Here is a 14,942-nt window from a genome sequence, read left to right as displayed (position 1 = left end):
GTATAATATGAAAAAAGCACAACTACTTCCACTTACTAGGAATAACATTTACCTTTTAGTTTAATTAATAAACTGAGTTTTAAATATGCTTACTAAATTCATAAACTTCGGTAAAACAACAATATAAATTATTTCCAAAGGAACTAGACTAATACAATTCCAACCTGGCGAGTAGCGACTTATAACAAGACACTTCGTTTGATGCTTTTACTTGTTGCTAGAAATCAGGTTCGCAGAAAATGCTGTTTACTAGTTAAATTTAGTAGGAATAACACGATCTGTGACGTAGGCTATAGTATACCCAATTGGATCCTATTTTTTGGAGTCTAATGTTTGCCTATTCAATAAATCTTGAGCAGGTATTAACTTTTAGACCTTATGTGTAGTTCAAAATAAAGCCGTCATCTTGCTACTTTTATTGCATTCCGTAGAAATGGAATTAGCTAATGGAAATACAACTCATAAATATTAAAAATATGCATTTAGCCAGCACCAAAATGGCCAGTTTTAAAAATGTATATATATTTTTTTAATATATGTATTAACTTTTGATTTTTGGCTGAAAGTTTGATCTTAAATACTTTGACTCATTTGCCACGATGGAGTGAATTTTCCTTATAGTCCAGTCATTAGTTTAAAAAAGTGGTGTTTCTTTAGAAAAATGAATACCCAAAATATTTTTTTGACGAAAGGATTTGTTATAATGATACCTAAAAACCCTCCACTGTATTCTCCCCCTTTTTTGCTGGGAAATGAGGATGATTTGAGGAGGAGAATGGAATTTTGAGGCTAGTGAGGCTTCGTTTTGTGGCTTTAACTGAGATCAATACCGAGACGGTCGGACTAATAGCTTAAGAGGTTTTATGATACAAAAAGTACATTTTGTAACTGTACTTATTTGCGCATTGCTATCGAAACATATTTGTTTTATATATATATTGTATATATATATATATATAGCACAATAAGTAAATACAAAAAAAAACACAAAGAAAAAAGAGAAAAACGGGGAATATTAAGAACATCAATAAGTGAAAACATGGAAAAAATTACAGAGCCATGAGAAGAGGGGAAAAGAAAAATAATAATAATAAAAATCAGGAAAATAATCCAAAAAAAGGAGTAAAAATTAAAAAAATCTGGAAAATAAAAGATATAATCTTTTTATCAGCTCACACGATAATATCCGCAAAAAAGAGTGCTTTCTAATGTTGTATCAATATAGCCAAAGCAAAATATAAAGCAAAATACAATAGTATGAGGAGCACTAAAAAAATTTTCAAAACTCTACAACAAATAGGATAGAACATATTAAGTAAAAATATCACGTCAAAACAGAAAATAAAATGTAAGGAAAAAAACAGAATCCAACATGAAAAGAAATCTATAAAGCGAGTAGGGAATTCAAATGAACTTACATGAACGGGAAATTTTTCAAGAATGATTTAAAATATTTTTGGAACAAGATTGCCAGATTACAAAATATGAGATATATAATTTGTAATCTGGCAATGAGATATATAATTTATTTATAATATTCAATAAATAAATACAAAAAAGACAAAAAGAAAAAAAAACAAATAATATTAAGAAAAACAATAAGTTTTATTTACTGCGCATAAGCTCATAAAATAAGTTCAAAATGTAGAGAAAACATGGGGAAAAAAAAGACAGAACAATGAAAAAAGAGAAGAAGAAAATTATTTGAAAACAAAATTTAAATAAATAAATAAAGCAAAAATTTGAAAAAAATTCGAAGAAAAAAACGATTATCAGCTCACACGATTATATCCACAAAAAGCAGTGTTTTCTAATATTCCATCAATAGAGCCAAAGCAAAATGTATCAATACAAAAGTGTGAGGGAGCACTCAAAAATTTTCTTTAAACGAAATAGAAATAAATCACAATAAGTAATCAATATCACGTAAAAAACAGAATATAAAATTTGAAGAAAAAACAGCACAAAACATAAAACGAAATCTATAAAGCGAGTAGCGATTATTTATTTTAGTAGGGATTATTATAATTTTTTTTTTTAATACTATATATTTATATATTATTAGCCTCACAAGATGGCAATCGATAAATTTAATGACACAGATATCGATTGAAAAATTACAATGTTAGAGGGGCTTCACTTATGAAATGAATTCTAGTCATTTTTGAGAATGCCAATTCAAACGACAAAACGCAATAGGTTGAAATAACTTTTGAATTTTTAATAAAGTCGTAGATTTAAAATTTGATTTCTCAGATTGAACAGATGGATCCGATTTCGTTCAAATATTGTATTTCGCAATTTATAATTAAATTTTTAAATGGAGGGGGGAAATTGTGTACTTTCTAATTTAAAAATGTTTCGACTATTATTAAATAGAATAATAATATATAATTATCAAAAAAAATAATAATTTTTGCAGGACCTTTGGAAGAACGAATTTTATAACAGTGTACAAAAATCTTTTAATTCGTTAGAAACACTCTACGAGATCAGACGAATTATGTAAAAAATAAAATTATGATGAAAGGGTCACGCTCTCTCAAGTATTAGGGGACTTTCAATTTACCACATTTTAAGGATCCGTCGATTGACATAAGATGCGATTATTCAAAAAAAAGCTGGAAAAATATTATTACAACATCTCATTTGGGTGGATTTTCAGTATTAACAAAGGGGAAAAAAAAAAGTGACTGTAGAAGACTATCCCAATACAAATGAAATTATCAAGCTCAAATTTATCATTCAAAAAGTATTATTAACTTCCCTCGTGTTTTTTTAGTACTTTATTTGATATTCAAAATTATTATCATAAACTATTTGACACAGTGTTGTTACATAGGTAAGTAAGTAGCTTTTTTTTTTACTTTGAGTGCCGTCGCATTTCGAAATCGCGACAAAAAAAAAAGGTTGAGAATCACTGCTTTCGTAGAACAAAATAAGAACTCAACATACCTGATGCACTAGAATAATCCACAAGGATTCCCAGTCAATCAATTTACATTCACACCAAATTTACGATAAATTCCTTTTTTCCTCTGCAAGTAATTCACAATTAGGTAATCCTCCAACACATCGCACAGTCTGTATGTGGAGGACACACAAAAGAATCGTCTGCTCCCAACAACTCACCTTGCAGGTTTACTTTCATCTGATTCGTTCTTTTTTGTTGTTGTTTCTCTCTCTATCAACAGGTGAAGGGAAATATCTTCTTATTGGCCAGCCGATCTCCCCTCAGGGTGTCCTGTTATGAATTCATAACAGGAGGATATTTTTTAAATAAAAGAAATTTCTGAAACAGCTCCATTAAGTATCAATACTTAGTATTGACTAATTGAATAAACATTATTTAATAATTAAAATTCATAATTGTAATTAAAATTTGCATGACACCACTAATACAGTCAAACCCAGCTATAGTGAACGAAAAGTTCGCTCCCGTGCGTATAATGTTACTTTTTTGTGGAAGGAGTGAACTTTTTTATGTCTAATTTTTTCCTTTCGTTTTTTTTAATAATAATGTTGAAAATTTCTACTTCAAAATAAATACATAAACAGATTTTTAAAACCATATATAGCATGGAATATAGCAATAAGCATTTTTTCTTGTTCTTTTATCTCACTTTCCCTAAACAAAGGCTGTGGAAAGGGGCCAGTGGGGTCCATATTTAGAGAGCATTGGAATGCGTAGTTATTCATTAATGGGGTGGACACTAATCTGTGACACTAATTTCAACTCGTTTTTACTCTCAGTTGAGTTAAAGAATCCTGCAAATAAGTGTCACAAATTAAATTATGGCGAGCAGTAAACGTCCTTCATTTAAGATAAAACGGATGTTATCAAGTCAAATGTAAGAAAAATGGATGTAATCAAGTCAATATTTGAGATAAACTCATTTTCAGTGACTACATATTATTTTTCAGTTATTTATTTAAATAATGTATATTAACCATTAGTTAAATTGTCTGAGGAACGGATATAGTAAACTCCCGGTTATAATGAACCAAACTTTCGGTCCCTTGAAGGTTTACTGTAGCAGGGTTTGACTATATCTATATACATACATACATATACATATATATATATACACACACACACACACACACACACACACACACACACACACACACACACACACACACACACACACACACACACACACACACACACACACACACACACACACACACACACACACACACACACACACACACACACACACACACACACACACACACACACACACACACACACACACACACACACACACACACACACACACACACACACACACACACACACACACACACACACACACACACACACACACACACACACACACACACACACACACACACACACACACACACACACACACACACACACACACACACACACACACACACACACACACACACACACACACACACACACACACACACACACACACACACACACACACACACACACACACACACACACACACACACACACACACACACACACACACACACACACACACACACACACACACACACACACACACACACACACACACACACACACACACACACACACACACACACACACACACACACACACACACACACACACACACACACACACACACACACACACACACACACACACACACACACACACACACACACACACACACACACACACACACACACACACACACACACACACACACACACACACACACACACACACACACACACACACACACACACACACACACACACACACACACACACACACACACACACACACACACACACACACACACACACACACACACACACACACACACACACACACACACACACACACACACACACACACACACACACACACACACACACACACACACACACACACACACACACACACACACACACACACACACACACACACACACACACACACACACACACACACACACACACACACACACACACACACACACACACACACACACACACACACACACACACACACACACACACACACACACACACACACACACACACACACACACACACACACACACACACACACACACACACACACACACACACACACACACACACACACACACACACACACACACACACACACACACACACACACACACACACACACACACACACACACACACACACACACACACACACACACACACACACACACACACACACACACACACACACACACACACACACACACACACACACACACACACACACACACACACACACACACACACACACACACACACACACACACACACACACACACACACACACACACACACACACACACACACACACACACACACACACACACACACACACACACACACACACACACACACACACACACACACACACACACACACACACACACACACACACACACACACACACACACACACACACACACACACACACACACACACACACACACACACACACACACACACACACACACACACACACACACACACACACACACACACACACACACACACACACACACACACACACACACACACACACACACACACACACACACACACACACACACACACACACACACACACACACACACACACACACACACACACACACACACACACACACACACACACACACACACACACACACACACACACACACACACACACACACACACACACACACACACACACACACACACACACACACACACACACACACACACACACACACACACACACACACACACACACACACACACACACACACACACACACACACACACACACACACACACACACACACACACACACACACACACACACACACACACACACACACACACACACACACACACACACACACACACACACACACACACACACACACACACACACACACACACACACACACACACACACACACACACACACACACACACACACACACACACACACACACACACACACACACACACACACACACACACACACACACACACACACACACACACACACACACACACACACACACACACACACACACACACACACACACACACACACACACACACACACACACACACACACACACACACACACACACACACACACACACACACACACACACACACACACACACACACACACACACACACACACACACACACACACACACACACACACACACACACACACACACACACACACACACACACACACACACACACACACACACACACACACACACACACACACACACACACACACNTATATATATATATATATTTCAGGCTAACGAACAAAACAAATATTAGGCCCCTTTAGCGCTTTCTAATTCGTCTATAACTTTTTAATTTGATGTGGTAAATATTCATGGTGTAAAAATATATGAGACCGAAATTCAAAATAATAGATTAATGTAAAATTACATAGAGCGATATATAAGGAAGGTAAATAGAATTGAGAGTGAAAGAAAAAATATTTTTACTTGAAAGCTGAATTCAATATCTTTCAGAGCAAAGAAAATATGCGTAAAAAGGAGAATAAAAATAGTACTAGTAAAAAAAAATCTTACATTAAAACATAAACATTTTTTTCCAACATAAAAAAAAATTACGTTGTCTGCCCATAGATATTATGTCTCCGAAATTCTACTATAGATGTCGCTACTACCTTAAAAAATTAATTAAGTAGATCTACTGATTTTTTGACATAATTTTAGCTTCGTGATCGCCTTCCAATTTGTCTGTTTTAAAATTTGTTGACCTGCACAGTATACAAAATAAAAAAGATAGAACCCAGAATAACTTTTGATCTAATTATTGGATTTTCAAGCAAACTTACACACCATTTTAATTGTCCTCGGATCTAACTTCCAATATGCTAAATAACTAAAGCAGTAAATATTTTAAGTTCCACAATGAGACACAAAAATGTACTTTCTATTAATAAACATACGTTTTTTCGGCAAATTCCTGACCCTCAGAATAAGGGGAAAACTGAATCCGGAAAAATCCGCAAGCTGGAAAATACGGTGCCAATAATTGAGGTGTGAAAGCTGTCTTAATAGCATACAAGCTATTAAGACAGCTTTCTTAAGCTGTTTAATAGCATGTTTCTTCGGCGAATTCCTAACCCTCAGAATAAGGGGAAAACTGAATCTGGAAAAATCCGCAACCTGAAAAAATACGGTGCCAATAACTGAGGTGGGAAAGCAATCTTAATAGCACGCAAGCTCCCCCGCCCCCCGAGCATAAAAATGTTTTAAACCCTTATAATATGCAATAATAATGGAACTAAAAATAACTTGAAATACAAAAAAGAAGACATTTTTAATTTTAAGTTATGCAGAATTTAAAAAAAAAAAATATTCAATTGCAATCCTCAAATAATAAAATAATTTTCCAAACCAAGAAACTAATTAAAAAAATAAATAAATAAAGGGTATAGCAAATAAAGAAAAATTCAAAAGGTATGAATCTGTCAAACAAAGTATTAAAAACATCTTTCAATGCACATGGGACATAAACCAGTTAAAAAATGACCATTCTAAACTATGATTATGACAGTTGTGTACTTAAAAACTTCATTTTAACGTAGAAAAATAGATATTGGTTGATATGCGAGATTATATTTATTTTGAAAATTATATAATTCAAAGTTGCTTGTTATTACCTTTTTTAAATACAATTTATTGAAAGTAAGATTAATAATTCAAGTGAGAAAAAGACCAAAAATTTGAACCCCTTCATGCTTACTAGTAGTAATAATAGTTCATTTACGTCATTACGTACATTTTTGAAAGGGCCCCCGCCAAAAATGTTTGCCCCAGGGCCCCGAGGACTGAAGTTACGGCACTGATTCTGGTTCAGCTGATAGTTTAAATTCTGCTAGTTTAAAATTTAATCGGCTGGTCCATAAGAGTTCCGCACCCGTTTTGCACCAACCACAATGTTGACGTAAAATAACCGTAATGGTAGACGGATCACGGTCTCTTCGTCTTCAGACTAAACGTGTGAGATTTTCGTGGATTTCTACTCCATGTAACGCGCAACGCAAATGCGGGTTAGTTCCATCAAAAAGTCTTCCATGAAGGCAAATTCCTCGCAATACCTAATCCAGTCCTTGTCTTCTTGATTGGGTTCAAAATGACAAGGCTACGGAGTTGAACATTAGTAGTCGTAAACCCAAAAATTGAGTCGGCAGTTCAGCGACGGTTATAAAATAAGACAGATGAAGCAGAATTTGCTAAGAGGTTCTCCCGCAGTCAATCAACGTCTAAATGGGCTATTCCGACTTAATTTTTCGGGAAGAATTTATCATCGAATATGTATTACGCACCTAATGCTGGTTATTCCTTATTTTTTTTAACAAATTATTAGCATCCGATTAACCTTATAAAATTTCTTTTGCAGATGAATTCGCTTAGACTTGGGGGAATGATTCTCAGTATTGTGATCTGCTTTCTGAACAGCCAGTCTACAGCCAGCATCAAAATTGGAACGGACATTACTATCAGCATTATTCATTCACTTCAGTATGGGTTGCACCAAACCTCAACCACCAAGGCGGAGATCTGGATTTGCAAAGTTCAATTAATAGACCATCTTCCAGCTTAGGAAAAATGCCTTGGAAAAACCCACAGTCCAAGCCACAGTGGCAATCTCCAATGTACAAGCCGAAATGGCAAGATTCGCTTTCAAAACCGCAATGGCAACTATCGAAAGCGCACCACATGAAACCGTTTATGAAACGACCACTTAAGAATTCAAACTCACTAAACAACCAGCCGCATGACCAATGAAGAGCAGGACCTAAAGAGTGGCAAGGAAGATTTCGTACTTAACCTAATGGCATATTTTTCCGACAAACTACAGCCCAACCCAGAAATTGGCCAGATTACATTCCTCCACTTTCTATTATAAAACCTTCTATGGATGATCCACATGCAATTTACAACTTCAATTAATAATTATTCATTAAAAATGAGGCAAAACATTTATATGTTTTAAACAAATTCCCATTTGTTGGTGTACGATAAATATATCAGCAAAAAAGTATCTTAAAACAAAATCGAAGCTTTTTAGTACATATATGAATATCTACTCTCTGTCTAACTAAAGAACTTCCCTCGCTACAGCTAGAGCACAGTCTATGACCATGGTTACGAGTATAAACTATTTCAAGTAAAGCAGGTTTTGACTAGAGTCAGTGAGGGAAGTAAGCAAGAGCCGGACCTCTTTCAAAAAACGTTTTTCTTGTTTCCATAGCAACAGACAGCTTCAAACACTTTGGCTGGAAAGTTTTTAGATTGGGCTGATAGATGCTATTTGGCGAATGTTTTTCTCCCCATGCATTGAGGTGAAATTATTGTTCCTATTTTGAGCTGTAGAAATTCCATATTTTTAAACTCAATATATGAAAAAGAGTTTGACTAAGGGATTTTTAAGAGATTATGGTACCGGACAGTGTCTGAATCATTGAAACAATTTTGTATTGCGCTCATTTAAGTTTTAACTAACTGAAAGAAATTCCATTGCTTTACCTGAATTTTTAATGCCATGACCAATTTTGAACTAAAAAAAAGAACAATCAGCAAAAAAGAAATTTCAAAATAAAGCTGCAGAAAATTAGAAAATGGAGTAAAGCGATGCTTCATAAGAGTAATTTAAATTTTTCTGACTAACGAAGCAATCTGTTTTCTTTTTCGTTATGTAGTTTGAATCTAGGAATGTTTTTAAAATTATTCTTTTAATTATTTACCTTTTTAAGTTTTTAGGTGCTTTGTTATGTATTTCAAATAAAGGAAAGTTTTGCTTTTAAGATTTTATAAGTCTCTCTTTAATTGAACTAGGCTAATGAAAGAATATATTGTACATTATAGGGGAAAAATGTGGTGCATCAACAATGCAATGATCTACTATGCTTGAAATTGTCCTTCAAATGACGGTTTTTATACATTATGATTGTAATTATCATCAAGACATGCAGACATAAGTTTTCCATTATTTATTCTTGTGTTGCCACAGAGATGACTTAATGCTCACGTTTTAATGGCATATATTCAAAAATTTTATCTCGGAGATTATTTAAAGCATCAAGTCGAATCGTTAGGGTCTTCTATAATGGCCACCCTTAATGTTTGTTTCTAAGTAAAAAATGAAGCCACAAAAATGGCCACCCTTAATGTTTGTTTCTAAGTAAAAAATGAAGCCACAAAAATAAATGCATTGGCTAGGAATCTCAAAAAAATAAAAGCTACTAGAAAAGATCAAAACCTGTTTGTTCGCCAGAAAGGAATTGGAATGTGATTATTAGGATTTATTACAAATATGCAAATAAAACTTATCATGATTGCTGATAACTCAGTTTTATCTGATGAAATAAAAGTGAAATTCCTTTCATTTTTGACTTAATTTTCGAATCTAAAGCAAGCTAGAAGAAATTTATAAGAACCTGCAAATTAAGTTACATAAAAAAATAATAAGCATAAACACATAATTGTCCATCTTAAACTGTGAAGACAGTTTTTTTCAGAAAACAATATTTGCTTTTATTTAAATGATCAAAATGGGAATTTTTAATTAGGCAATGAGTCATAACACAAGAATTATATAATTAAATATTCAAATAATTGCCAACCAATATAATGTACACCCGAAATAACGATATGAAAACTCATTAATTGCTTAGAAAATTAGCTCTTGTTTGAAATAAAGCATCAACTCTGTAAATTAATGAAAAAACAATAGTATTCTAGATGACAACTTCAGAATTGGAAAACACTAATCAGAAAGCGTAAATCAAGTTTAATTAACCGCATAGTTTACATCTTAAAGTGTAAAGACGGCACTTTCAGAAAAAATGTATTTCATTTGATTTAAACCAAAGGAAAATTTTTATGTAGCAAAGAGATAACGCGATTGAATTTTATACAAACTATGCAAACAAAATAATGCGAAAAAAGCATTTATTGATGAGAAAACTAACTCTTATTTGAAATAAAGCATCAAAGTTTGAAAGGAAAAAAAAACTAAATTCTTTGTGTTTTGAAAGCTTAGTTTTGAAGAAAATATCCCAACAGCGATTTTTGTTGTACATTGCAGGTAAGTATACGTTGCAAGTACATATTTCAAACATTAATGTCTTTTTAAAGAGCTTTTTATTTTGACTGAAAGCACAAACTTGTTTTTTTCATACCGTAATAATTTAACTTTTTTAACAGACCTGAGAAATAATCCAAACAAAGATAATTAAACTTGCTTCTGTAATTATTAAACTCAAATTACGAATTAAAGCCTTTTATTTTCCTTATTTATATCAAACTAACATAACTTAAGGGAGAAAACTAATTTTTATTAAAATATAGATTTGATTGCTTTTGATCTTTAGACAAATTATAATTTTTCAGAACTATCTGGACTACTCAGAACTGATAAAAGTTCTCTCTTAATCGACCTTTAGTTAAGTTTTAAAATGAGTTCAATTCATGAATTTGAGTGTATATTGTATTATGTCAGCAATAAAATCAAATATTTGCTAGAAAATTTATAAATTATTTCTTGTGAAGTTCTAAGTTAGTGATTTTATAAGATTAAACGAAATAAAATTTTTTAACCATGTATTTAAAAATCAAAGATAATTTAATTGGACTTGTGTACAAGTGACAAGTTTTAACCGAAATTTTTTTTTTTTTAATTCACAAGAGAATTTAGAAACTTTCATTATATGGGAAAAAAATCACAGAAGTTCTTAACTTAAGAGGTTACAAGTGCCAAAACTTTTGATTGGACTTTTCGTTATGCAAACTCACTTTCTGGTTTGACAAAGATTATGCTTATATTAATTTCGATGGAATCTAAAATGTTCATTTTATGGAAAATCTAAACTTTTTGAACAAGAATTAAACAGATTTGCTCAGGCAAACATATCTAGTTGTTCTCGTATACCATTAAAGCAATTGGGGTGATCTTGTTTTGCAGTGGATGCCATCCATGGCCAGGAATATTACTACTGCTACACATATTAGTCTACCAGTTTATAGGGTGGACCCATTCATACATCCACAAATCGTAATTTTGACCTGAATTAGAGAACTTTCAAATTCAGTACCCTCAGAAGTATGATTTGTTATGGAAACATGGGATTTGTTCGGGAAACCTGGGTGACCCGACAGATTTAGCGTGCACCAGTCACCATTTAATACACGGGGAGTCGGCGGGAATCAAACTCTTGAACATGGGCCGAACGCCCTACCAACCAAGCTATCCCTGCCCCCATATGCTTCGTTGTTTTAAGCCAAGGCCGTATGTCGAAAACTAGTGTTCAAATATATTCGTTATAGAAGTTATTTAATCGTAATCTTTAGCACACAAACATCCTGAGCCACACACCAAGAGTGACACTTAACTTCAAATTTTGCCCAAACTATATATTAGATAGAACCTTGAAAATTCCAATTTGTGCGAGAGTATTAAATACTGGAATTTTTCTAATCCCGATCCTTAATCTGAAAATTAAAACCATACTAAAAAAAATCAAAAAATTTTAACCAAAAATTTAATTTATTTTCAATATAAAATACACAGTACAGATACGATTTTTACAATTTATCTTTTAATATAGTCTAGCATTACAAAAACTAAAAACCTATAACCAAAATACTTTTATGATATATAGTATAAACATCAGAGTAAAATTTCTTTCAATTACTGTCAAAAGTTTCAAACACTAGTTCAATACAATTATACAATGTAAACATTTACCACTAATTTGTTTCGTTAAACATTTACTAGTAATTTGTCCCGGAAAAAATTTAGTATTAAAAATGACAACGTTTTCATTTCGTTTATGATAAATTTTCCACATTACTAAAAGCAGGTGATTAATAAATAGTATAAATCCTGATATTGAAACTAGTTCTGATAATTTTTAAATTAAAAATTTTAGATCTTTGTAAAAGGACTGTTTTGTTGACTAGAGTTTTACAGCATGTTATTAAAAAAAATCAAACTTCAGAAATTTTACTAGCAGAGGGGAAGAAATTTCCAAGCAGTTCAAGTTATTATTAAATTTTAAGCCATTAGAATTTAATTTTGATTAGTATAAACTAAACTTTGAAAACGAGATTTCTTCGATTCATCCAAAGTGAAAATCCTCCTTTCCAAAATGATAGATTCAGTTTCATTAAATTTTAAATCCAAATAAAACGTAGTCTTCTTGCTGAAGTAACTAACAGTGTTTACAATGATTCCTTATAATGTGAATTTGTTCTGTTACTAATTCTATTGAAATAGAAATGTTCGCAATCTAGATATATAAATAAAACCAACTCTGCGATTATGACAACACTTTAAAATTAAGTAGTGGCAGAAATTCAGAAAAATTTTACATTTTGGTTGCTGATTATTCAAACTTAGGCATCTTTAAAAATATGCAAAACTGATTTGGATTTATCATAGTAAATATATTAAAGCAATATAGTTCTATATTCAAATTAAATTTTAGTGTCAAATGCTCACAAATTAATGAGTTTCAAAAATAAAAATACATAAATTTCTTATCCAACACATCAGAGTAGCATCAATATACATCAATGACATTTACATTAAGAAAAATTATAATTTATGAATTCCGTTAGGTACATATTTTATAATATAAGTTTCATTCTATGCCATACACATAGATTACACATTCGATATCTAAGACAAGACTGATTACATAAAGCCTAAAAAGCAGTGGAATATACTGTTTAAGTCAATGTTAATTTAGCTGATACAAAATATTTAGGAAAAACTAAAAGTTTAAAATTTGAATAATTGTCTTAAAGTAAATTTAATTAAAAAATAGCATTAAAAGTAAATGAAATAAACTGTACACTTTACATGTTAATGCACGGCATAGCCTTCTCTTGTTTGTAAAAAAAATTCAGGTTTCTCAAACACAATTTTAAAATATGCTGATACAAAAATATTAAAATTAACCTAAAAATAAAAAAATTATTTATCTAATAATAAATCGTTAATTTAAAGAAATTTCCTAAGTGCTTAGAATTCTGAATAAACAAAACTGTTAAATGCAATTTAATGAAACTTACTCAGGTCAGTAATTGAATTTGTTTTAACAAGATTTTAATAAAAGTACGAGTTAATTGTTAAAGTTTTCGTTTTCACAGACACTTCGCTAAAATTTCAAAATCTACAGAAAAGTTTTACTACCATTTTTAGGCCGATTATAAGGTAATATAGAGAAAGTACGATAACTTTAATAGTTACGCACATACAAATCTTAGTTTACCGTTATCTCGAGTCGTTTAAAACCAATCTTCATACAACTTAAAAATTAAAATTTAGTTAATTTTGAATACTAAAAATTTTTTTTATCCAGCTCTCACTTCCTTAATTTCTAAGTTACAATATATCACTTTGACGTCTTAAATTCCTTAACAAAAAGAGAGTTCTAAATTAACATATAACTGCTGAGAGTTTTTACATAGGGCAACTTAATCTAGGAAATCTGAAACTTTCGAAACTGCTGAATGAGTGTGGGGGACGAAGAGGGCCGTCTACCATTTCAAACTCCACACTTGTGTAGGACGGAAAATTTCGAAATTTTTGAACAAGTGTTTTTTGTTAGCGCTATATCAATCTCCAAATCAAAAAGAAAGATTTCAAAGAATTAATAGTAATTAAATTAAGTGTAATAAATTTGTTCAGCCTCTTAGAAATTTCGAATTTCAATAAAAGCATTTTCGTAACTTTTTAATATAGAAAACTTAGCAATTAATTTTATTACAAATCTTATTTTTTTAAAGAAAAAATGAAGATACTTTTAAAAGAAAAGATACAATTTTATTAATTCCTCGATTGCTAATTATGCTTTAAGTTTTAGACTGGATTC

The 14,942-nt window shown here is 32.6% G+C and overlaps 1 protein-coding gene and 1 long non-coding RNA gene across 4 annotated transcripts in view; one reads left to right on the top strand and one right to left on the bottom strand.

The window, feature by feature from the left end:
* Positions 1-3,153, bottom strand: part of LOC139426332 (membrane-associated guanylate kinase, WW and PDZ domain-containing protein 1-like) — a 75,715-nt gene extending 72,562 nt beyond the window's left edge. For all 3 annotated transcript variants that reach the window (XM_071184663.1, XM_071184662.1, XM_071184664.1), the window contains exon 1: positions 2,956-3,153. The gene's annotated coding sequence lies outside the window, so the exon portion shown is untranslated. The remainder of the gene's footprint in view (positions 1-2,955) is intronic.
* Positions 1-9,871, top strand: part of LOC139426333 (uncharacterized) — a 50,908-nt gene extending 41,037 nt beyond the window's left edge. The window contains exon 2 of the long non-coding RNA XR_011637577.1: positions 8,459-9,871. This is a non-coding gene — a long non-coding RNA (uncharacterized lncRNA). The remainder of the gene's footprint in view (positions 1-8,458) is intronic.
* The last annotated feature ends 5,071 nt before the right edge of the window (positions 9,872-14,942 follow it).

The sequence above is a fragment of the Parasteatoda tepidariorum genome, chromosome 8 (genome assembly GCF_043381705.1).
Source record: "Parasteatoda tepidariorum isolate YZ-2023 chromosome 8, CAS_Ptep_4.0, whole genome shotgun sequence".
In the NCBI taxonomy this organism is placed as follows: domain Eukaryota; kingdom Metazoa; phylum Arthropoda; class Arachnida; order Araneae; family Theridiidae; genus Parasteatoda; species Parasteatoda tepidariorum.
This window is presented reverse-complemented; position numbering and strand designations above follow the sequence as displayed.